This window comes from Marmota marmota, unplaced genomic scaffold (assembly GCF_001458135.2).
Source record: "Marmota marmota marmota unplaced genomic scaffold, marMar, whole genome shotgun sequence".
Taxonomy (NCBI): domain Eukaryota; kingdom Metazoa; phylum Chordata; class Mammalia; order Rodentia; family Sciuridae; genus Marmota; species Marmota marmota.
The window spans coordinates 19,387,826-19,415,103 of record NW_025999968.1 but is presented as its reverse complement, the minus strand read 5'-3'; the positions used below and the strand labels follow the sequence as shown (position 1 = coordinate 19,415,103).

General features: G+C 36.2%; 1 protein-coding gene across 4 annotated transcripts in view; it reads left to right on the top strand.

The window, feature by feature from the left end:
* Positions 1–27,278, top strand: part of Col8a1 (collagen type VIII alpha 1 chain) — a 149,359-nt gene that overhangs the window by 69,468 nt on the left and 52,613 nt on the right. For all 4 annotated transcript variants that reach the window (XM_048803464.1, XM_015478589.2, XM_015478591.2 and 1 more), the window contains exon 2: positions 24,151–24,270. The gene's annotated coding sequence lies outside the window, so the exon portion shown is untranslated. The remainder of the gene's footprint in view (positions 1–24,150; positions 24,271–27,278) is intronic.

Sequence of the window (27,278 nt, the reverse complement as noted above, 5' to 3'; positions counted from 1 at the left end):
GCTACTTTAATAGAGAGTACAATTTTTTTATAAATCCATCCACTCATCAAAATGCCATTTACCTTTGCATTTTGTCAAATGTGTGTGTAGGTGTGAACATGCACACACACTTAACTCACTAAAACCATAGTGTCACAGGAATCAAATGCTGGGTTACGTGTTAAACTAGAAAAGATGACCTGGGAATCCCCGAGCAAAGGAGCAATGCTGTCATCAGTGGAACTGGGACATTTCCCAGATTTCAGACTGGGCTACTCACCAAATATTCTCTCTTCTTACTCCATCCACAAAAGAGGTGGCATCCAGGGGGAGGAGCAAGCTGTGACAGAGTGAAAGCCTCAGGGCAAATAAAATAAACCCACTCCATCATGCCCATCCCCACCAAGCACTAATAGAAGAATTTAAGGCATAGAAAAAAAATAAAATTGTTTATTTTAAGGAATGCCAGTTATGTCTGAATAAAAGGGACATTGTTAAGCTAAGCTGTTTCCAGTGCCCCATAAACAAAATTCCAAGTACACTGAAGCTGAGGAAATTCAAGCATAAAGGAACAGATTTCCACTGACCTTCTACAAGTTGAATCCACTGGGTCAGCTACTGTCAGGAGAAACAGCCAGTCTGTTGACTTTTAAGAACGATCTTTGTGCCAAGAACAGGTGTTATATTATTATTCCTATTTAACAGGTAAGACGATAGGTTCAGAGGCATTAAGTAGCTAGTTGCATGCACACAAATAGTGATAAATTTATTATTAAAAATCAGGCTACATTAGTTCAGGCATATACTTCATGCACTATTAAGACTCTGAAAACTTCTGCGTTAAGTCATAATCTCTTAATGAATCAGAAAAATGTGTAATTTTTTTGGTGTAATTACTGGTCCCACTCCAGGGCCTTGCCTATAGGAGAAATTCACCACTTTAACTTTCTCTAGGTAGCAAAGGGCAAATATGTCCTCAAACTATGCATGATGAAAGAGAGGGGGTCCTAAGAGAGTCTGACTACCCTAGGCAATTTATTGTGACAATTCCAAGATGTTTCTAGATTTTTCCCCCCAGTTGCCAATCTTTGCAATGGTCAGATTCTGCTTTTTTCCCTCATTATCTCACATATGAAGTCACCTCTTTTTCTGGTTTGGAAGTGAGGAGACAATTTGAAACACTTCTGACTTGGAGCAACAACAAGAAATAAGAGAAAGCAAAGGAAAAAAACTGTGTGATAGTTATTCAGTAGTTGCATAAAAAAAGATTGAATTAAGGTCTGAAAATGCAGGGAAAGTGAGTCACTTTAACAGAAACAAGTGTCATAGTCAACCATATGATTAATTGTTTTGTTTTCAGCCTTCTAAAAACACTTTCTCTTCTCTTCTCAAAGCTCTCTCCCCCACCCCCTGCTTTCTCTTTTTCAAAACTCCTGGGATTCTTTTGCACATCTGCAAAACCCATGTCAGTTCCAGGTTCCTCTTCTAGCATTGAACCAATCTGGCTTCCAGCCTTGGAAAAGGAAACCAGTTCTCACCAGACAAACAAATGGAGGTGACCTAATACTTGAGGGACACTGATAAATGGCAAAGGATTTCAGGCCCGTCTGGTCCTCAGACCACTGACAAACAGAACTATGTCAGACATCTGTGGCAAACTGACAAGGTTGTGAAAAAACAGGTGAATTTAACTTTCAGAGTAAAGGAAGAAGACGGTGATAGAATTATAGGATCAAACTAAGCAGGATGATTCTTTTTTAACAGAATACTTTTAGGAAAATAATCATCAAAGTTAGGTTGATATTTTCTAACTCTCTCACACTTTAATGATGGTTTAGGTCTTCAAACTGAGGCTGGTAAAGGAAAAAAGGGGGTGGGGCGCATTTTGATACTATCAATGAATAGAAGCAATGCTCCCGGTATGTGACTTTCTTTCCACTAATAAAAATAGTTGAGCCTTTCAGGGTTTTGTTGACCTCTATTAAATTCAGGTAAACTTGGAAGTGAACAAAACAGAAAACCTGTAGGTGTTGGAGAGGGATAAAGCCATATTTCAGAATGGGAGATTTTAAAAGTTTAGAAGAGAAGGCATTTAGGGCCATTTGGAAAAGAAACCAAAAATCAGATCCTATTATCCCACCAATTACTATGAAAAAAAAAACTGAGTTATTTATGGCTATTCAAGTGTCACTTTCTTTGAGGGGGAAGGAAAAAAAAAGAAAGAAAGAAAGAAAATTCCGAACAATTCCTGGAAACCCTACCTCTCTAAGAAGATGGCATTTTTGTGAATTGAGAATAAAGGCATAAGGAACATATGGAGCACATTTCCCCGTTGAACACTGATTTGTTTAAAATTGAGGGGAAAACCACTTGGCAAGGTATACTGGCCAAGCCAATAGCAAAAGTCATTTCAGTTTACCCTGATTCCTTTCCATGGTCCACCTCCCAGCCTGCCGGACATCCGGGCACATGATTTATAAGCCCTGAACTGAAAACCAAGCAGCTAAGGGCGCCCAAAGAATGCAACTTTCTCTTGGCCTATGAAACACAGCCCTGTCCTTTTGGCCCCTATCTGCAGATAGCATGAGGGGAAACATCTAAACATTTTCCAGAAACAAAGTGAATTTCAAAAAGCTTCAGCAATAGCTGTTTTTTGAAGGATTACCTAGTCTAAAGAGGAGCTCCCAGAAGGGAATCAGGTACAAAACTTTTCCAAAGCTATGACTTACCACCCCCACCCCTGGTTTGCCCAGGTCTCCACTGGTTTTATTGCAGAAGGTCCCACATCCCTGGAAATCCCTTCAGTCCCAGGCAAACTGGGATGGTGGATCACTCAACTAGGAGTCTTAGAATTCCTTTCTGGCTCTAAAGTAGAGAAATAAAAAGTCCTACCAACACTGAGAATAATTCGTACAATTGAGCAAGACCAAAAAAAAAAGTAATAAAAACTCTGTGAATAGTAGCTAGAGTCCTTGTTTTGAGGCAGACCTCTGTCCTGTGCTTTATGAACATCACCTCAGTTAAACCTGATTGCAGTCTTGAGAGCTACTTACTGTTGTCCCCATTTTGCAGATGAGGAGTCTGAGTCACAGAGAAATTCAAGTAACATGCCAAATTCACACAAAAAGTAAAGACAGAATGAATATCATGAAGTATGTTGAACTTTACTAAGAGTAGCCTCTTCCTTTCCACTTTCCACTTTCCACCACTTAAAGACTCCTCATGACCCATGTGCAACTTCTTTAAGTTTTAGGATGGAATTAGAACAGGGCATATCCTTTCTCTTTTTTGCTACCCCAGGAATTTGCTAGATGCCAGATGCTCCCTGAAGAAACAGACTAAGGAAGAGAGAAACCAGTAAAGCTCCCGCTTGTTAAATGGCAATTGGTTTAGCACCTCCTAAAACAGAATCCATGAGCTTCTATGGAATAATGTTATAAACTCTTAATAGCAAGGTTACTTGAGACCTGCATCAGTAAGACCTGCAGTGCCTTCTCTCTAAAGCATTCTTTCAGCAGTTGATCCTGAGCACTGGGCAACCTCTTGTGAGTTAAGCACCCTGCCAGACGGCTGCTGTGAGCTCTGTTTAATCCTCCTCTCAAGGAGCAGTGGTATTGTTTGAATAAAGTTGCCACTATAATTGCTTGGTTTACCATTTAAGAGTATTACAGGCTCTAGGAGTGGATTTGTGAAGAAAAGACAATTTTTAAAATTTTAACAGTGTTCTATTGAGTATGTATTTGCACAAGAGAAAACAACTTGCCTCAGACTGGCCACTGGAGGTTTTATCTTATTAGGCGAAGCTGTTTACTTAATCTGTTTTTTTTTTTAATATATAAAAACAGAATGCTGGGAACTTGTGGATCTGATGAGAGGGGAGGAGAAAAAGGCAGTCAGGCTGTATCTCCAGATTAACACTTAAAATCGGGGCAAATGGAAAACATATCCAACTGGGAATCTGACCACAAATGCACTTGGATGACAAAGTCAGACTTTCACATTTTACATGAGAGCCTCTGACATACCTCTCCCTGGACATGTCTAAAACACATGTATTTATGATGAGTGGGCCAGAGTCCACCACCACACAATTGTGGCAGTAGGCAAGTAGTTCTCTTTGTTTTGAATCCACACCATCTGTTTTTGTCTTCGTGCTCTACCGAACTTCCTCAAATTTGACCCACCTCAATGCCACCACTACGGTATTACACTCTATTTCCCCCAAGCGTACCCTTCACTGTGAAAGCAAAGCATAAGCACTTGAACCAGCTGCTAAAGAAAGCAATTTCTAAAGCCTATCCCATCAAGTTTCCAATTCCTAAGGAAACAAAGGACTCAGGGAACTCTTGATTTAGGTGTCTAGTGCTTCCCATAATTTCAACAGAAGTAATGATGAAATAGAATCTATCCTGAGGAACTGACCTTTGTTCTGGGGAAGTTACAACTTCAATACCCTCTGCAATCTCCTGGCCACCTGTGAGCAGCTCCCTTCATGTTCTTTGGCAATAATCCTAGGGATCTGTTTGCATTCATCCATCCATCAATCATATGTCCACCCATCCTTCATTCATTCAACAAATATGTGAACCATGATTTTAGGATCCAGAGTACAGCAAAGAAATTTCCTTCTCTAAAGGGGTTCTCACCCTAATAGGAAGACAGAAAATAAATAAGAAAACAAAATATTTTCAGATGACAAATGTCAAAGCATAAATTATGCTTCCAGAATTTTCATCTGTAATCACAGTCTTCAGCCTCTGATATAATTTTTTTTCTGAATGCATCTCAAGACCAGCAAAAATTTATTAGAGTCAGAGCTAAACACACTGCAAAGATAAATAATTCTCCCTAGGATCAGATGAAGTAAGACAATAAGCAAAGATATGCCTTTTAATTTTGCAGTCCTCCCCTTGAAAGGAACAATTTGAGTCACTTGTAAGTGGGAATGCTAAAAATGGCGTTTGGGTGGGGCTCTGAAATGTTTAGTCTCTAGACCAATCTGCAAGACTAGTGGCCTCCTGGAGATTCCATCTCTGAACAGTCTATTATTTTTTCATATTTCATAGAGTCTGTAAGAGAGAATTAAAAGGTCTTATGCATTTATACTGGGACATTTCTCAGATTGCCTTTTGTTAAAATAATTGTATTTTATACTGGTATAACCCTTTTCATCTAAAAGTGTAAAAATGTACAATTGGCAAACTGCTTGCTATGTACATCATTTGAGTCCAAATTTAACCCTACTATGCCACCATCTCAGCTTGCCATGCTCTGTCATACAGTTTGGTGGTTATAGGATCAGAAGTAATCTGGTAGAATAGGGTAATAGTTCTTTCACTAGACTTAGTAACTGATTGGAGCAAGAATATAAGCAAAAGACTTCTCTGATCATTCTGATTTTCATGTTGGTTTGGAAGCACCCAGTCTGTCTGGATTCCTACAGTCTGGGAAAGCTCATAATTGTCAGACCCACATCTTTAACAAGAATCCAGGGAGTTGCATTAGAAAAATTACTTCTAAGATGTATATATTGGAAAGATTAGAACCAAAATGCAAATTCATTGAATCCCTGAAGATAATACATAGATTATTTAATAGTATACTGACAATAGTATTTTTATACACGTATTTTAAAGTCCTCTACATAAAGAAAGCTTATTAAATCAGAATTTCAGTCAGCACACTTTTAAACAATGCTGGACAAAATAGAAATCCAGACTAGAAATATAGCAGGTGGCCTTCCTGTCATATTAGATGACTCTTGATTCCTCTCTTCAGAAGATAAATTAGTTGCATAAGCCGCAATAGCAGTAAGTCCTCAGCATTTCTTTGCATGACATTTGAACTTGGGGGAGGAGTGGGTGAGTATTTCTCTAACCCCTTGGTGCTGAATGTTTGACCTTAAAGCTTGCTGTTTGCTCCTTTTTTGTCTCAGTCCTCATGACTACAAATGCTATTATTAGTCATAAGATTGTTTAGTCCCTTTGAAATTCCAACCACGGTATTTGACTCTCTGCCCTCAACATATTAGGGAATTTAAAATCCTAATTATTTACAAAAGATCTAATTCTTCAGTATTTATTTTGCTTTTTCCTACCTCCATATGAAACCAAGACCTATAGTAAATGTTGTGCCCTTGTGTCCTCCACTGAGAAAGAAAATAACATTTCCTAGGGGAAAGTGTCTAACTTTGTGTGTGGACAGCCCTGGAATCTCAGTCTGGCCACTGGTAAGTGACTTTATGAGACTCAAACCTCTATTTCGTACGGGGCATGATAGCCCATGTCTGTAATCCCAGAGACTCCAGAGACTAAGGCAGAAGAATCACAAGTTCAAGGACAGCCTCAGCAACTAAGCGAGGCCCTAAGCAACTTAGCAAGACCTTATCTCAAGATAAAAAATAAAGAGGTCTGGTGATTTGGCTCCATAGTTAAGTGTCCCTGGGTACAATGTTCCTGGTACCAATTCCTGGTACCAAAAAAAAAAAAAATCTATTTTGTACTATACGCAGAAGACATTTGTGTAGGGAGTTATTATATAAATGATGTGTATTACTTATGAAATTTCTGGCACAAAATAAACATTCAGTAAGTAGCAAACATTATTTATTATCATCATCAACATCACTCATTTATGTAAAGGTAGGAACAAACTGAGCATTATTTTTCATTTCAGCTTATGTCTGGCAAGGCTTATTTTAGCCTTAAAATCTTTACACTGATGATTTCACTTACATGTCCCCACAAAGTCCTGAAACATCCAACGTACTACTTAAAATAATTCACTGAAGAGAAACCTAGGCTGTTAGTTTAGTCTGAAAATCTATCCTACATCATCCATCATAAGAGTTCACATAGGTTTGAAAATGCAAAAGGAAAAGTTTGTCACACATCTTAGTGCTCAAAATGCTATTAGAAATTAAATGAATGAACCCTATTAATAGATGTGAAAACTGAAGCCTAAGTCATTTAAGTAACTTACAAGATCATGTTTTTTTAAGTAATGAGTTAATATTAGAAGAAGACCAAGTCCAAATTAAGTTTATAACTTAAAACCTCTGACTCCGGTGATGTTTCTTATACTTTTAACTAATGGTGATTTTTCAGACAGCTTGACCTACCCAGTATTATAAACTGGGACTAGATAAAGATGGAACTAGATTACTTGTTGTCAGTAGAATTGCCCAGTTCAGATGCTCTCTGAAGTTCCTCCAGCTCTAAATATTTGACAGTTGTTCTGCTTGCCATTTAGGATGTCCTTCATTGAAGGGACATGGGATGTTCATAGATCTTCACAGACTTTTCTTTTTACCAGACTAGCATCCTTACAATTCCTGTTATCCACTGTGTATGATATTATCTAGATCATTTCTCATATGCATCTTATCTTCCCAGTCACATTGTCAGCTCTTTAAGGACAAGTACCAGGGCTTAGTTTTCTAATTTTTTGTGATGAACAAGCTCAGGGTAGAATTTCCTTTAATAGTTGATCAGGCAGCAGAGCAGAAAAGAGAACAAACATTTTCTTATTTCTCCAACCATTCTTAGTTAAGTTCTAGGAATCCACAAATATTAACACAAAAACTGATAACAGGCAAGTTTGATTTAGGTTTTGAACTAATTAGAACTAATCAGAAAAAACAGGACAGCAGATAGTCTGCTTCCAATCCTACTCTAAAATCCTTCTTTGAAATGTAGAGAAAATCCACTTAAGATTATAGGAGTGACTGATACTGTTACAAAATGAGATTTCTACCTCTCTGTAGTATTAATTCTTGTTATGTGTTCCACCCTTAGATGTGAATATTTCCCCTAAGAAAAATTTTTCTGAATCTATGTGATGAAAAATAGATAATTTGAGAGAATTTGATAATTAGTAAAAAAATCAATCTGCATACTTATATTAGAATGTTACCATGTCATTATATATGGAAGTGACACTGGGAACACCTTAGAAAAGGATTTCTAATTCTAGCTTCTTTTTAATCAGTATGTATTTATTGAATGCTTCATGACAATGATGATGATGATGATAGACTATTGAATACTAAATAAAAATAAGAAAAAGGCAAAGGGTCCAGGTTCAGGTGACAGTCAGTGTGGGTTTGAATTCTGAGTCCATTCTCTTTACTTGTATGGGCAAGGTACTTAGTATTTCTGTGCCTCACTTTCCTTACCTATTTAGTAGGGTCAAAAATAGTAATAACTCAGAGACTTGTTGTAAGGATTAAAATTAGATAATACATGATAAAGCACCTAAATAAGAGTTTGACTTACAGTAAGCACTCGGTAAATATGAACTTTTTATCATTAATCAAAGATTTAGAAAGACTTACCATATGCCAGGCTTTGTGTGTTGGGCAATTTTATATATTTTAGCAGACACAATTTTTTTAAAATTTTGTTTTTGTGTTCACTGATATATTTCAAACATCAAAAGGAGTCCTTAACTCAGGGTAGACATTCAGGAAATAATTATTGCATGAGTGAAGGATTTCATTTACTTTCCCACATCAGCCTTACAGTGTCGCAAGCACTCTGAATATATCAGTAAGTCAAAGAGTATTCTTACTTTCAGGCCTGGTGGGTAGGATGGGGAAGTAGGATGGGCAAGGCGAACAAACAAGTCAACCAGCAACTCCTACCCCAGGGTAATGGCATAGGGGCCAGGCCCGGTGGTGCACATCTGTAATCCCAGCGCTTCGGAAGGCTGAGGTAGAAGGATTGCAAATTCAAAGCCAGCCTCAGCAAAAGCGAGGCACTAAGCAACACAGTGAGACCCTGTCTCTAAATAAAACACAAAATAGGGCTGGGGATGTGGCTCAGTGATTGAGTGCTCCTGAGTTCAATCCCTGCCCCCCTGCAAAAAAAAAAAAAAGTAGCATAGGACATTGATTGAGTGCTCCTGAGTTCAATCCCTGCCCCTGCACCGCCCCCCAAAAGTAGCATAGGGCATTTTGGATATGAGGAACACCTAATCCATATTGCTGAAGTGTGAAGTGAAGAGAGGAGAAAGGACACTCTAGAGATCAACAGGGCAGTGAGTGCCATACTGTGAACCCAGACTTGAACCTAATAGCATAGGGACCCTTAAATTACTTACACAGGTGAGTGAAATGGGTTTTGGTAACTCCCTCCATCCTCACTCTGAATCCTCAGAGTTCTAATATTTGCATTAAGCTAGACCAACTTTGCTATTTGTTTGCATATTTGCATATTTGTGAGTCCACATTGTTAGAATTATAATTGTTTATTATTATCAGACCCAAGCCTACATTTGAACATCTTAGTGACAGTGGTCTCTATGACCAAAACTATCCTAAAGCTTGTGGACCCGAATCCTATGAGTAGATGGTTCCTACTGAGAGTAGATCCACTTAGAAATGTTGTGTCATAGAATTTCTTAAAATTTCTCTCTAGCTACCTTCCAAATAACATATTATAATTGAGCCAATAAATATTTCTCCACCATGATAATAGCAAAGGAGGGGATTAACCTTTTGTACAGGGTAAACAAGCCTCAGAATGAGTTTAATTTTTATTATTTTCTAAAACTAAATGGCAAGTGGAGAATTTTCAGGGAAAGAAGTGGGTAGCAAAATGTAGAACAAAAAAGATCCAGATCCTTGAAGACTTTCTAACACGTTCTTGATGTTGATCTTAATGCACATTGTACTCTATTCCTTTGGGTGACCTCTGTATGGGCTCCCTGATAACCTGAATTTTTCTTTCCCAGAATTCAAGGTGATAGCATTATTTAAGTATAATAACAATACGTAAATCTTCATCAGGAACTTATTCACCAAAAAGTTGCCTTTCTATAAACATACCATGCAAACTGACATAAATTAAAATCTAAATTAATGAGACAACCTAGATTAAAACAAACTTTCCTGTCACTGAGCCATATGTGAATTGGTTCGTGATAGCAGAAGGAGCTGCTTAGTGGTTATTGTGTGGAGAAAATGAAAGAATAGGCCAGATGTTCAAAAGCTGGCACTTAGCACTGAGCTATGCACTAAGAAAAGGCAAAGTTTATTTCAGGAATCAAAATGGGGGAAAGATCATCTAGGTTAAGAACTTTGATGATGAAGGGTTTCTGAAAAGAGACAACAGGAGGAAAGACCCTCATAGGGTTCTCTTACCCTTCCTTTAACCTCTCTGTGTTGGTGGTGATTTCCACATGGTGAGAAAACTGAGAAGAGAAAGGACTGGGCAGAAGAGGACAGGCAGACCGGGAAAAAAAAAAAAAAAGAAAGTAAGTAAGAAAGAAGGGGATTAAAAGGTGAAAGAAGTGGGGAACACATTCTCTAAACCATGCAGAACACAGGGATTAACACCAAAGACGGTGAAGTGCGAGCTTGCCAGGCCTCTTGCTCACCACCAGCCCCAGCACCAAGCTGGGTGACTGCCAGGCGGCACGCCTACTAGTCAAAAAGTGCAAATGTTACTCAGGGACATGTAATGTGAAGTATGTAGCATAAGACAGAACAAAAAGATTAACGGGAGCATTTAAAAAGTCAGCTGACTGCTCAGCAGACCAGTGAGTGAACCAGTGAGTACAGAGCCCTTGTTTTGTGCTCAGATGGCACAAGTAGCCATCAGAGCAACCCAGATGGACAGGGCTGAGACTGAAGGGAAGAGAGGCATAGTGGTGCTCAGAGAAGAGCAAAGGATGCTGAAAGCCAGGTAGATTTGTTGCCAAGACAAGAAAGTAAACTGTGGACAACCTCATAATAGAAGAAGAAGGGCTTAAATTTATAACAAGTCTCCTTTCCACTTTGATATTTGGAGTATCACTAAATTCAGACTTCCCTTGTTGAATTAGCTATTAGACTGGATGAAGTACATGTGTCAAGCCAGGCAGCAGATGACTTATGAAAGACTTGTGTACAAGACAAGGGAGAGTCAGGCTGGTGTGGGGAAAGGCAAAAGAGCATCAGAAATGGCTGCCTTTAGCAGAAGACCTCAGGGAATATTGTACCGGCACTGGGTGTTTAAGAGGGAAGTGATATGGTTAGCCCCTATGTGCCCTTTGAGGCTTAATTCGAAGTGCAGCAAAAGTTTAAAGGGAAATGAAGAGAAAATTGACACTTGACAGGTAATCACGGGAGAAAAAGATACTCCTCCAAAATATTGCTGCTGCAGTCTTTTTTTGAATGCCCTACTTTTGAGGAGCCTTTCAATAATATTTTTGAATCCATAGTACTTAAGTTTTTGGAATAAAGGAATTATCTTTTAAAGGGAACTTTGTGTGTCATCAAAGTCTCAAAAGGCTCCTTTTTATTAGTATGTACTTGAAAGATACCAGGACATGAAAGACAGGAAACAAATCCATGTGGACAGAGTACACTGAGAATGACAGCCTCCTTTCCAGGTTGGCTTAAAAGTCACTTAATAAAAGCATATATGACATCAGTGGTCTTGCAAAAACATTCAGGAAATAATAAACTGAAAAATGATTCAACATATGCAAAAACTCATTAAGCTGTAAACTTACACCCTTTGACATTAATGTATCATATAAACCTGAATATATACCTGAGAGAAGTTATTTTAAAATATGTAATTTATAGCTCAATAGAGAATTTAAAAATGTAATTTATATGTTCTTCCTTGAGAAGTCAGCAATATGATGACATACATTGACCATTGTGGATAGAAGTAGTTAAGGGAAGTAGTTAAGGGAAAATTGCTTTTTTTTTCTTTTGGCTAGGATACTTAGAACATATTTATAGAATTGTTGAGTATTAAGGGTGAATAAAATCCTAAAATTATTTTGCCCTTCTCTCCATTATGGCAGAAAGCATTCCTTCCATCATGATATCTAAAGGCAAATTACTTGCCCAAGGTGTTAAGAATTAGGGAGTGCCCATCTGTATCTTGAGACTAACTTCACCTGTTTCAAGGAAGCATAGAGTATGAACTCCAGTGTTCTTTTAGATTGTTATGACCTAACCAATAAAGTCTGGTTGGAATTAGAGAAATGGGACATATTGACGTGTCAATATTTGTGGAATTAACCTCTTGAAATCAATTATGAAAACACAATTTTAAGGAGTCTTTAGCAAGTTATCTGATCTTGAGGAAAAAGCCAGAGGCTTTTTAAAAGAAAAAATATATATATATATACATAAATAGATGACATCTGAAATAGAAGTCATGTGTGTCCAGGAAAGAAGAAAAGCCTGAGGTGTGTGTTTCACAGCTGCATCTAGAGAAATGGCTATGGGGTAGGGGGGTAGTCGTCTCTTCTCTAATGAAGAAAAAAGAGGAAATGAATTTAAATTACAACCAAAGGAATTTAAGTTAGATGGAAAGATCTTATTGGCAGTGAAGGTTTTATAAACCCTGGAAAATATTCCTGGGGAAGTTTTCAAATTCCCTATCTGGATGTATTTAAAAGAAGAGAGATATCTATCAGCCCAGGGTGGATGAAGTAGAGACCTGCCTGGAATTTGCTTTCAGCTGAATTCTGTGAGTCCAGATTAGTTTCTGACAATGTTCAGGATGTCAAAGACAGAGAATGCTACACAGTGGCAAGCAATGTTGCCCTTAAAACTCAAACACACACACACACACACACACACACACACACACACACACACACACACCACCTCACCCAAAGCAACCATTTCCTTGGAAAATCAATTGGCATTTGCTAGTTGGCTATAAGTGGAATGTACAATTATAATTCATTCTGGTTTTTATTTTCTTTTTAGCCTGCTTTCCACTGGAAAGAAGTCTTATGAAATCCCTCTGGCAGGCTATGCCCTGCTTAATACATTTTTATTTTCCTTCTCTGAGCTGGTTACAACCAAATCCCTTAGAAAATAACCTCAATCTAAGTAGTAATACTTGTGCCCCCAGAGTCTAAATCCATGAAGGAAATACCCTGTCCCCTCACTCCAAAGAGAAATTTCTTTCCCTCCCCATTGAAAAGAGAGGAATGAATCCACCACCACCATCACCCCTCTTCTTCCTTGCCTTCACCCAGACTCCAACAAGTTCTATGCAACCTGCAGGATTTCCTCTCATTCCCAGCGTACAAACAGCACATGCACTAACAGTTCATACAAAAGTCCCCTAATTTGTTGTACTTCTCTGTTTATACAGCTGTGCATCTGTTTGCCCCCATTGTTTTCACTGCATCAATTGTCTGCTTTTTATCGTGGACTCCTAGAGGCAAGTTCTGGAATCTGTTTAATTTACTTTGCACAACACTGCCTGTGCACATGCAGAAGGATCCTGCGAGATTGGGCTTGGCAGTAATGGTTCAGGCACGACAAGATGCTCAACATGAAAATATTACCCTGTATTAACCAAGTCAGGAGATAAGGACTCAGTCCTCTGAGTCTGTGTCTTCCTCTGGTCCTCCAACACAAAAGCCATAAATACTGCCAGGGATCATCAAAGCATTGAGCAGTGTGGACAAGGGTCTGGTCAGCAACTAGAAGGGCTAATAAACCAGGGACAAAAATGCACAGAAAACAGTGGGCACTGTGGCACAGGCCTGTAATCCCAGTGGCTAAGGAGGCTGAAGCAGGAGGATCATGAGTTCAAAGCCAGCCTCAGCAAAAGTGAGGCACTAAGCAACTCAGTGAGACCCTGTGTCTAAATAAAATACACAAAAGGGCTGAGGATGTGGCTCAGTGGTCAAGTGCCCCGGAGATCAATCGCTGGTACTGAAAAAAAATTGCACAGAAAACAAGACTTTATTTGTCTGGTAGTTTGTCCTCCATCATGATCCTCCTTTCTCTTATGTATACACTGGATCTTGCTGGTTTTTTCAGTTCAGAGCATCATCAATTGACACCATTGCCACAGACACTCCACAGAAGATGACCAAGTCTCAAATACTCCACAGAAGACTATCAAATTCCCAGTATCTTTGTTTTCTTATTTCTTTATGTTTATAGCCTATAGGGAGCAAATTTATTTTTACCAGAATTCATATTTCTTTCTTCCCACCAATTTCTACACAAACACCCTTCAACCTCCTTTGATTATCAGTCTTGTTCACTGACCCAAGACAGCAGAGACGAGTTGAATTAAAAATTCCTAATGCCTATTTATTCCTAGGAGTCTTCAAAGTTAGGTTTTCAAAGGATAAAATGATGGATGAAAATCCTTCCCTCAAGAAAAGAAAAGGAAATGACATTTTATTTAATTCAACAAGTATTTTTTGGGAACCAATAATGAGCCATCCAGTGTGTGCTGGAGAAAGAGAGGGAAACAAAACATAGTCTGAGAGAGAGAGAGAGAGAGAGAGAGAGAGACAGAGAGAATGTATGTGTCTCTGAGACAGAGTTAATTTAAGATCGCTTGATCACATTAAAGGATCTTAAATATAAGAAAGTTGCTTTATTGTAGATTTTGGTGAGGATTAACTGATATATACTTAAAGCATAGAACCTGGCACAGAAGACATCCTCAATAAGTAATGGCTGTTACTATTACTGCTGAGTTATAGCTTCATTTATGGCATTTTTTAAAAGAGGACTTTCTCTGTAAATCAGAAATTTCAACTTGGACTATAGGTAGTAAGATTTCATTTTTTTGTGGGGAGGGGGGATAACCATTACACTCAGATTTTTTTAAAAGTACTGTCATCTAGAATATTGAAGTCAATATCTTCTCACCAAAAGTAGAGCTTGATCATATCCTGATGCCCAAAGTGTGATTCCCATCCTGTTCTTCCTATCAAGGTACCTACCAGGGTGTGTCAGAACATTGTTCCTATCCCAACACACAGCACATTTTTCTCTACTTCTTGTTCCTTCCTACTATGGTCTGGCTCATGGTTACTTCACTAAAAAAAATGGCTACAAAAACAATGTTGAAGTTTTGTCACAATGATTTGAAAGGTACAATGATTGGTCTTAAACTGGAAAAATCTAGTTGTTTTTTTTTTTTTTTTGGAGGGGGGGTGTACCAGGGATTGAACTCAGGGGCACTCAAACACTGAGCCACATTTTGTAATAGGGGAGCCCTATTTTGTATTTTATTTAGAAACAGGGTCTTGGTGAGTTGCTTAGCATGTCACTTTTGCTAAGGCTTTGAACTCTTTATCCTCCTGTCTCAGCCTCTTAAGCCACTGTGATTATAGGCATGCACCACTATGCCGGGCATAAATATACTTTTAAATAGAGATAAAACTAAATCCAATTTTATTCTACCAAGGAATTTTTTAAATTTTCCCAAATTGCTTCTCAGGTAATCTTAGGTGAGATGTAATATTTAATTAATCAATTACTAAATCAATTGCACAGATGAATATATGAATTTATTATAATGCAAATTACAAGAATTTATTATAATGCAAATTACAAGATGATTAAATGCAAGAATTTTATGATATAATTTCAAGAATTTCATGATATACTTACCTTGTAGGTTTTGGTTCAACTTAAGATTTGTTCCATAATACCAAATATCTAGATAAATAAAGGTAAACTTCATTCCAGATTCTTTTTGATTATTCATCATTTGCCATAGTCTCCCTTTTTCTCATACTATGTTATTTGCAAGACCTCTGGCCATGTCTCAGAAAACCATTATATTCTCAGTATCTTATTCTGATTATTCATCCAATGGTTTAATTTTAAAAGGGCTTGAATTTTACCTTTCACATTGCTTCATTGGGGATAAGAAACATCTGGGAAACATTTGATATATTTCTGCTATTGCAAAAGTGTCAGGTATATACACCTAGAATAAAAATTTCAGAGATATTTTCTTCAAATATCACCATTTAAATTGTAGTAAGGGCCTAGTTTTAGATTCCAATCATGGAAGCTTCTGTTCTTTAGCTCTCTAAACTAAAGGCACCATTTATCCAATTTATTCACATATTGAAGTGTTAATTTCTCATTCCTACCTTCCTTGTTCTAAACTAGTAATACCCAAAGATTTCACATATGCTTTAGGTATTGGAGATATTCTCAGTTTTTTCTTGAACAAAGTCATCTAGACTTTGCTTCTTTGGACTTTGTAATGATGAAATGCAGTCCTGAGACCATTATGTGGGTTTTAATAAATAAATGAAAATTAATGTCTTTCCAATCATAAGGTACTTAAAAGAAAGCCAGTGATCTATCAATTCAGACCCACAGTGATGGCTTAGTACAACCTTAGGATAAATTTCCCTTCTTTTAATTTATCAACATGTATTTGTTAATTAAGAACAAATCCTATTCAAGTAGAAATGAACTTGACAATCAGAGTTTTATCTGATAGTTTAAACCTCGAGTCTTTGAGAAAAAAAGAGGTTTAAAAGATGAGAAAATGGGTTCTCTCCATCCTTCCAAACATTACAAAGAGTCATGAAACCAAATCAGCTGCAATGCTCTACTGGAACATAAGATCAGCTTCCAGGAAACCTCAAGTGCCAGTTGTCTTTTTCTAATTCCACAGGATGGGCAATTCCTGTGGAAATCTCGCATTCAATTTAATGGCATTGTTGATTAATTAACATTTGTCAGGCAACTGTCACATCAGTAAAGTAAAATATAGTATCCCCTGAAACACTTGAAACTAAACCCTAGGATGATGTCAGTGGGGCAAAAGGCATTTCCTTTGCTTTGCTAATTCCTGATTCACCAATCTTCTCCTTCAATATTGTGTGGAATAACAGAAGCTTTCATCTCACCGTCTTTCTTCATTTATTGCACAAGTCTCAGGATTAGTTGAGACTCAACAGATAACACAATTAGCAAGGAGAATGGCTGAAGAGACTTGTTTAGTGTTTCCTTTCCTTTAAGAAGCTTAAGAATGTGATCATCCTGGAGGAAATTCAAAACTATTGGAGATAGAAGATGTTGAGCCACATACTGAAACTTTTGCCTAAATGTCTGAGAGAGTGCTATATACTTTCCGAAATGTTATGGCATGTCTGTAGATAGCAATTCAGAATAACAGTTCAGATTTTTTCTATGGGCTTTATAAAAATAGGACTCATTACTGCAGAATCTTGTGATTATACCTGGTTATTGAAGTCCACCCCATAAACTTCTTGCATCCCAGAGTAGAAGGTTTAATTTCCATCCACCCAATCTACTCAGTGGAATCATGAGGACATCTCATTCTAGAGACTTGTATTTCGCCAATCTCAAAAAATGAAATCCTTTTTTCAACCCTTTCAGTGATGAAAGAGAAGTCGTTTTAGTAAAACTTGTTCCTTGTCCAGTAAATAAATCATGCATTCAGCAGCAATACAAATATTGATAGGAGGTAAACATTCTTCATTTCAAAGCAAGAAGCCTGTTAAGTGGTGACATAGTTTAAAAGTATCTGATTTGACAGGGGAATTCTCTTCATCCTTCTGAAAAAAAAAAAATGTTATGCTGTTGTGATTTTGTTTGTGTGTTTTTTTTCTTTTTCAAAATCAAAGCAATGTACTTAACTCTAATCAGAGCCATCAAAATCTTTCAAAAGGCTCATGTAGTTTATAATTTCTGTCTTAAAAAAAATAATCTCAAGTACTATTGCTTTTGCCCTGCTAAGTTCTGTGTTTCAGAAGTACAAAAAGTGTTTCTTTATAAGGAGTCCAATAAGTATTTATGAAACACCTACCATGTGCCAGGCCAGGTTCTGGTTGCAAAACAAGCAAGTTCCCAGAGTTCAAGAAGGAGTTGAAGGAGGAAGAGTTCATGTTGAGGCAGAATATAAGTGTTATGGTTTGGATATGAGATGTCCCCCCAAAAGTTCCCGCATTATTTCAGGAATATTTAGTGGTAAAATGATTAGATTATGAGAGCTGTAAACAGCCCGTCAATTGTAGTTCGAATGGATTAGCTGGACGGTAACTATACACAAGTAAAGTGGGACTGAAGGAGGCGCGTCACTGGGGCCTGCTCTGGAAGGGTGCATCTTCCCTGAAGCCCCTTCCCCTTTCTCTCTCTGCTTCTTGGCTGCAATAGCTGAGTAGCTTTCCTTCCCTCATGCCATTCTTCTGTGATATTCTGTCCCACCTTGAGCCCAGAGCAATGGAGTCTGCTGACCATGAACTGAACTGTGAAACTGTGAGCCTAAAATAAACTTTTATAAGATATTTTTGTCACAATAATGAAAGCCTAACACAATAAGTAAATAAGACATATACTTAAGTAAGAAAAATATAACTTCTACTATAGAAGTAAAGAGAATTATATTAAAGAAATATGAAGATGAGTGATTGACTCTAGGTTGGATGATCAAGAAAGAACTTCCTAAGGAAGTGGCATTCAAGGTAAGATTTAAAAGGCAAAAATCTCAGCCATGCAGTGTTCTGGGGAAAAAGAATTCCAGAGAGAGGAAGATCAAAGGCCTAAAAGTGGGGACCAACACTATTTCCATAAGAGGGCCAGTATGGCTAGAGGATACAGGACAAGAAGGGGAAGAAAAGGTTGGCAGGTAGATGAAGTAAGAATCCTGTGAGGAGAGAAGTTCAGAGTCATTCTATGTGCTGCCAGTAGCCACTGGATATAAGAGCAGGGATATATAAACTGGAGAATAACATGATCTGATTTACATTTTTCAAAGCTCACCTTTATCTGCTGTATAGAGAACAAGATGGATGCATATTTATTATAATTGGAACCATTGAAGAATTGTAAGCAAACTCATTTATTTTAGTTTTTGTTTTCAAAATTTCTGACTGTGATATAGGGACTAAATAATGATAGAAAGGGATACACGGAGGGAGGAAGCCAGGTAGAAAAACTTTGAGTGAATTTGGAAAGTAATGTGAATTTGGATACGTAGCTCAAATGGTGTCCTTGGGTGGAAAGAAAAGAGACAAAATTATTGGAAAACTCTTGTGTTCATTATTTATAAACACATCCATATAAAACTATTATGCATTATTAGTCATAAATATATAACTTCATTTAATAATCACTATAACAAATGAAATAGGTACTTAGACCCATTTTTCTTGTATGAAAACTAGAAAGTCTCATGATGTTAATTAAATTTGGAAAATCAACTTTCCAAATACTTAACAAAAGTAAATGACAAATCCAAAATTCAATGCTCAGTCTATATAACCATAAAGCCTTCGATTTTTCTACTCTGCTGTGGGGTCCCCAGGTCAGAATTAACAAATAAAATATCTTTAAATTCTAATTCTAAATAATAAAATAATATTCTACAATATAATAGTCTATTTAACATAGTCTATTTAACTGTCTTGATTGACAGACAGTAAGTTTGTTTTTGTATTTCGCTCCCATAAGTAGCACTGTAATAACACCCTATTATTTTATCTTATTTCTGGTTACTTCATGACCTGAATTTCTAAATTCCTAGAATCATCAAGGAAAATAGATATTTTTAAAGGTCTGAATATATAACATTATTTATTTTACAGAAAATTTGCAGTTTACACTCTCACTTAACCCAAACCAAATTAAATAATTTTTTTCTTCTTTGCCAATCTGATGACCAAAATCTTAACTTCATCATTAAATTTTCATTGTCTTCATTACTACTGAGGTTAAATGCTTTCTTACATGCTTATTAGCTTTATTTATTTCTCCTTTTTAAAATTATCTGTTCACTTAAATTCCAACTTTACTATATAGTATTGATGTTTTTCTCTTTTATGAAAAGGATATTAACACTATTTCAACTTTTGCCAATAATTTCTCAGGATGTCTTTTACATTCAAGTTTTTAATTTTTGTAAAAATATACATATAAGAGGGTATGCTTTAGTTACCTTTGCTATATAACAAACCACATCTAAGTTTAGTAGTTTAAAACAACAAAAATTTACTTTACCTCACAATTTTATGGATTGAGAATTCAGGAAGATCTAGGAGCTTTTTTCTGCTCTCATGGCTTACTCACCTGGTAAAATGGCTAATCTCTAGGGCCCCAAATGGTCCTAACACCCTAACAAGGATAGACGGAAACCTGAGCTTTGCTGGTATTGTCAATGGGAGCACTTACATGTGACTTCTCCTGGATGGTGGTTTTAAGGTAGTCAGACTTCTTACTTAGAGTAAGAAGTAAGGGCTCAAAAAACAGCATTACAACAAGGAAGCAGCTTAATGGGCGTTTATCACTCAGCTTCAGAAGTTACACTGCCTCCTCCACTGAGCTACATTGGTCAAAGCAGTTATAAGCTCTCCCAGATTCAATGATAAGGAACACAGAGGAGAGTCAAAGAACTCTTGGCCATCTTTAAAAGAAAGAAACAATTCCCCTTCACCTTTCAATTTTGTTCATGGTGATTTTTATATGAAATTTTTTTAAGTATTTATATAAATTTATCTCTTTTTTTTCCTTTGTGGTTGCTTTCATTGCTTTGTACTTCATTTTTTTAATTTGTTCTAATTAGTTATACATGACTGTAGAATGCATTTTGGCACACTGTACACAAATGAAGCATACTTCTCACTCCTCTGGCTGTACATGGTGCAGAGTCACACCAGTCATGTAATCATACATATATATAGACTAATAATATCTGTATCATTTCACTGTCCTCCCCTCCCCTTTCTCCCCCCTGCCCAATCCAAAGTTCCTCCATTTTTCCCTACTCCTCCCCCATTATCAATCAGCATCCACTTACCAGAGAAAATATTCAGCCTTTGGTTTCTTGAGTTTGGCTTATTTCACTTAGCATGCTATTCTCCAGCTCCATCCATTTACCTGTAAATGCCATAATTTTATTCTTCTTTAAGGCTGAGTAATATTCCCTTGTGTATATATATCACAGTTTCTTTATCCATTCATCTGTTGAAGGGCATCTAGGTTGGTTCTATAATTTATCTATTGTGAATTGAGCTGCTATAAACAATGATGTGGCTGTGTCACTGTAGTATGCTGTTTTAAGTCCTTTGGATATAAACCAAGGAGTGGGATAGCTGGGTCAAAAGAGAGTTCCATTCCCAGTTTTCTGAGGAATATCTATACTGCTTTCCAGAGCAATTGCACCAATTGGCAGTCCCACCAACAATGTATGAGTGTATCTTTTTCCCCACTTCCTTGTCGACACTTATTATTGCTTGTATTCTTGATAATTGGCTGGAGTGAGATGAAATCTTAGAATAGTTTTGATTTGCATTTCTCTAATTGCTAGAGATGTTGAACATTTTTTCATGTATTTATTGACAGATTATATTTCTTCTTCTGTGAAGTTTCTATTCAGTTCCTTAGTCCATTTATTGACTGGGTTGTTTGGGTTTTGGTGTTAAGCTTTCATTTGCAAAGTGTCCACAAAAATCAAGGACATTATTCCTTCAACTAATATATTTAAATTCTTCTGACTTTAGATCCTAGATATTGTGGCTTCATTCATTTAACTTAATTTTTAATTTTTTCATCCCTAATTTTTTTATCAATGACACATTTGAAGATTCATCTAATAAATGCAGATTAGACCATTCATTTAATTATGCAATTGCTGTGTGAAGAGGAGGAAATCTAACTAACTAGTTCTTGCTTAATACTTTGCCACATTTCTGGTTCATCCTTTGAAAAATACTGAGTTGCATATTGCCTGTGCAGCCAGTAGTGTCCTTCAAGTCTTGCAATGATGCTTAGATGTTGAATAATTTGATTCATTTCATAAACAGTGATTGTAGCACTTTTTCCTACAGTGTTATGAATGGTCTAGTTTTTTAAAAAAGAGCGTCATTACATTAATAGCAACCAAAAAATCTTTTATGCGTAATTATTTTGAAGGACATTTTTCTGGATGATAGAGAGGAAAGAACATCTTTTAAACATATGTGTCAAACATTTAATAAATGCTTAACAATATTACTAGTCTCAAGGTTTAAAAATGGCAGCTGAGGTCTCTCTGATTTCCTGTGCTTCCAATGTTGCATTTTAAAAACAATCTACCTCTGTGTGTATCTCTGAAAGTAGTTCAGAGAGAAGTAAATTGCATTAGGTGTACAGCATGCACAAAATAATAATCTTTAGAACTTCTTTTTCCTGTGTATATTTCTCCTCTTGTCTTTTTACCATAACCAAAAGGAAATAATAAATTTCAGAAGACAACTTTGGAAAAAATATTATGATCTAATGCAATTATTCACAATGAGGGCAGGAGCTGTGTCCAATTTCTTTAATACATTCTATTAGTGAAGCTTTAGTACAAGTACTAAGCATTGTACCTTATACCTGGTGGGTTCTCAAGAAAGATTCATTGAAGAATGGTACATCAAGAGCCACAAAAATATTTATCATCCCATTCCTGATATACAATCAGAATTTGGAGGGTTTCTTTTTCATTGGTATCATTTTCATATCTATTTCTGATTGCAGAATCATACTATGTGAGCAGTGAATGGGAAAAGCCAAGCTTTTGAGTCCCTTTAGTTATAAAACTTCATTACTAGAGATAATCTGAGATCCCATGGCTTTCCAGAAATGGAAGAGTCTCAAATCACCTATGGCTCACCCAAACTTTACTGATGTGTGAATATCCACAAGTTGAGCTAAAGTTCAGAATGCTGCTGGCTCTACCCTTTGGGCCTAAACAAACACCATGCAGGCTCCATAGTGAAGGCCACATGTCAGAATACAAGGGTAGGACTTGACTTTGGGGATACTTCTGTTTTATAGATATTTAGCAGATAGAAGACATCCATTTTTGTGTTGAGTACCAAATACAGAGAAACTCTAGAACATTTCTCTCCAATGTGATATACACTAGCCACTAGTTCTATAGTTTAGTTAGAATTAATTAAAATTAAAGAAGTGAAATTTCAGTTCTTCAGTCACAGTAGCCACATTTCAAGAGATCAAAAGCAATATGTGACAAGTGACTACCATATTGAACAGTATAAATATAGAAAATTTGCATTATTCCAGAAAGTTTTATTGGACAGTACTACTCTAGAATATGTCACTTATATCACACTACTAAAACTCTAAATTGGATACTCAATTCTGCACTCATTTCTTAATTTAACAAACACTTTCTTTCAAATCTTTTTATTTACCTCAATATCTAAGGTTGTTCCTGCTTAAATCTGTTTTAAACAATAAATATGAAAATTTCCTAAGCAAGTTTCTGTGAAACACACCAAAAAAAAAAAATAAAAATAGGAAATGTCTGTTACTTCACACACAAGTAACTATAACAATATATGTGTAAATTTCTGAAATTCAGTTCAAATAGAGAGAAATCACATAATGTTTCCTAAAAACTCAAGATGATAAAAAATTTATAAAGTATATTCAAGTAGTTAAACGGTATCAAAACTCAAACTAAAACCTAAAAATGTTGCCAAATTAAAGTTCTATCAATTCTGACTTGGTAAATAACTAAGAATAATGTGTAACTCAAATACTGTTGTTTAAAAATTTGGTAGAAAATGTATTGCTCAAAAAAGCTCACTTTTTTTACACAAACCTAGCTTTTCTTCCTGAAGTATTACTTCCTCATACATGTACTTCCTGTATAACAAAAGTCCAAATATTTTATAAAATTATCTCAACTCTATATTAATGAGAATTGAATTAGTGAAGCTTTAGTACATAAAAAGATATGCAATACATTGTCTATTTGGACAAAAACTATATATAACCTATGTATCAGTCAGCTTGCTATACTGTATCAAAAAAAAAAAAAAACAGTAATAATCAACTTAAAAAGAGGAAACATTTTATTTTAGTTCATGGCTTCAGAGCTTTCCGTCCATGGTCATTTGACCTTGTTATTTTGGGCCAGTGGCAGCACAGTGCATCATGGCAGAAGTGAGTGGCAGAGGAGGCTGCTCACCAACCTCATGGCAGCAAGGAAGCTAGAGAGAGAGAAAGGAGGGGCCTGGGTTCCAATATCCCCTTCAAGAGCATGCCCCACAATGACCTCACTTCCTTCCACTAGGCCTTACCTGCTAAATGTTCCACTTCCCAATAGCCCCACAGCCTTGACTCAACTGGGGTACATTCTGGATCCAAACTATAGCAATATATGTACAGAAAATAAATAAATGCATACTTGGTTACACAGAAATGAAAAATATACACTCCTATTCAGCATAAAAGTATCTCTCTTATATCCTAAACGCACACTTAAATTTTTGATATATAATAGCATTTTTAATGAAGTACGTATTTATACATTCTTATCATGTAATTTTTCCTATGATCCCAGAAACTTTGATAGTAATTCTGCTTTTTATTGTCTTTCCAATTGAGTAAAAAGAGTCCTCTCTTTTCTACTTTAGAAGCTGTTCTAGAAGTAGAGGAGCATCGGGCGAAGAGACAGAAGCCAGCCCCAGGAGTGCCACAGCAAGGCATAAGCAGGGACTTTGGTCCTCGATTCCACAGGCCAGTCAAGTCTAAATGTAAGTGTGGGGGCTGGAGCCCAGCCTTGGGGTGGTCCACTGGTGAAGCAGCCAATCTCTGTCCAGAAGCATACTGGCATTTGACAGACAGGTGTCCAGCCTTCCTAGACATTCTATCTCCCATCCTATCTACACCTCTACAAAAGCCTCAGACCATGGCTACTAATATCAGGTTTTTAAATCCCCTATAGTAAAATTCTGTGCAGAGTGTGATCCTCGCTGATTTTTAAGTCCAGGCATGTTGAAAATGAGTCTTAAAATAATCATTTCCATAGGACCTGACTAGGTATCCAAGTGTTCACCAGATGCTAGCAGCTAGAATTTGCAAAGGAAAATTGCTAACTTAAGCTTCTTTTCATGATTCAGCAGAGGATTTTAAGTAATAAAAGATCTGGATATTTGTTAAATAAATAATTCCAGTGCAAATGGGAAAATTAAAATAATCTTATCATCTCCCAGACATGTCTATATGTATTTTTCTACCATTATCATATTTCTCTTAATTGGGCCAATTTTTTTCCGGCTGATATTTTATAGTTTTAAGTTATGAGCTATAATGAACAAATGATTCCTTTCAGATGACTGAAGTGATATGTACTAAATTTTCCTAGAGACAATCTAGGATGTATGAAACAGAGAATGATATAACAAGTATGGCTTTATTCACATGTGATATTGAATATATGCACAGTGAAAAATAATAACAGCATGCCAGAATCTCTTTTATGCCTTAATTGATGTCTCAGTAAAAGCAATAAAAATATAAAGTACATCATTAACTTTTGAACTTTGATGAAAAAAAAAAACCACAACATACCATCCATTTCTGACAAGTAGACATTATCTCATAGTATCCACAGCCATCCTATGCTTATTACTATTGCCTGCTCCTAAGTGTGACTTTTGGACACACGGCTCAATATTTCCTAATATATAATAGTACAATGGCTTTTATAGTCCATTTAATCTTATTTCATTATTGAAGGAATGAATTGCTAAGATTCCTCAGATTCTTGTGTTCTTGCTGAGAGTGCACCTGAACAAGACAAGCATAGCATCTAGCCCAACTAATGCCACATGGCCACATCCTGTCTAGAGTGAATCCACTCAGAGCTCCTAGAGAAATGTGAATATATTAATGATTTTATAAAGGCATTACATTTTTAATATAGGTACCACCAATTATCTTGGCAGGATTCCATCAGAGCCAGATGTTCTCCAAATGAAATATTTATAATACAGGATCATTAAATTAAAAAAAAAATACATGCTTATTTAAGCAACAGGTCGTAGAACTCAAGCTGATCTAGGATTTTGAAGAAGCTGGTGAAAGATACAGGACATGGATTACTTTCTTAATGTCAGGATAAGGCTCTGAACTCAATCCAAAGAAATTATTGTAATTGTTGCAACCATGACAGGCTCAGCTTCTGGATTTCTTGTAACAAAATCTTGCTGCCAAGGGCATTGATGGGCTTACCCAGTAAAAAATTACTATAATAATGTTAAACTAAATCATAAAAATGCAGAAGGTGGTTATTACAGGGCAGAGGAGAGGAATTGCTTGTAAAGTTATGGTGGAAATATCAAAAATGCATTTTATTGGACTTTTAAAAAATTAAGCTCTTTGTTTTTAAACTAAGGTGCAAAAGCAATAAAATGTAAATGTTTCTCAATAAATGATTTTATTCAATAGTCAACAGCAATGATTCAGCAGGTGAAAATAAAAATTATGTTCCTTCAACCTGGTCATCAATTCTGACAGGCTTGAAGTTTGTATATGATAGTTGTCTGATGAAAATAACCTGCTGAAAATTATTTTAAAGAATTTTCATTGAAAAAAGAATAATTAACTTTTTAAATATGTCTTTTTCTCTGTGAAAATAAACATGGGTTATGTTTAATTTCATGTGGTATAAGACTCTAAATATTTTATTTCATTCTTAAGTTCTATGAAGTTCACTTGACACAAATGTATACAATGATCAAAAAATTCAAATATGAATACCATAATAGGCATCCAGTTAAGGAGATGAAAACAAATCCCAACTAATCCTCCATGTACCCTCTAAAAGTACAGAATGTAATGTTAAGTAATCTAGAATTGAGTAATTGAGAAATCTAGAATTTCCTTTCTGATCATCTTTCTACCTTCCTAAAATATAGATCCCTCATGCACCTAGCATAGACATTTTGGTAGACAGATTTCATATTGTCCTCAAGTTAAATCACATGTATGTGTGACAATTATCATAGAAACAAACTTTCTTTGATCATTAAAATATCTAATGTACCATACACACAGGAAGCACTATGTATGGGTTGAACTGACTTATTCCCAGTTGTATTCAACACTAATGTGTCTCTTGGATTCACACTAGAGAGGTAGTGTCTCACACATGGGAATTAATGAGCTACATCTGTAACCAAAAATATCTATGGAAAACCTGCTGAATTGATCCATATCTGTTTTATTAATCAAGCCCACTATGGAAGGGCTTTCTTGTGGCTGTACTATATTTTGGAGATAAATAGAGTAGGGAAACCACAGTTCAATTTAAAAGTTGTTTGAAGCTTTGAAGAACATGAATTTTTATATTATATGACAGCAATAAACTCCAATCCTTGATGGCTGTAATTCTGAGTATATAAGTATATAAATATCCTGTATGTATAATTTTACTATAGAACATGACATTTGCCAAAAAAGACCCTAACTGTTCAATATGGAATTCACTTCTTACTGCCATTCTCTTTTTTTCTTTTTTTTTAATAAAATGACTTTTTTCAAAGTTAAAAACTATATAAGTCATTTGGTATGAATAGCCTTTAACTGAAGCAGATGGCTAGAAGTCAGAATCCTAGATTCTATCCTTGATTCTCCCACCAACTTGGAATGTGGCCTTGGGCAAGACATTATGGCAAATCTACAATAAAAGAGGTAATAATGTCTTACATGTGTATGGTGCTGTATGATCTAATGGAACACTTTTATATACAATTTCTTA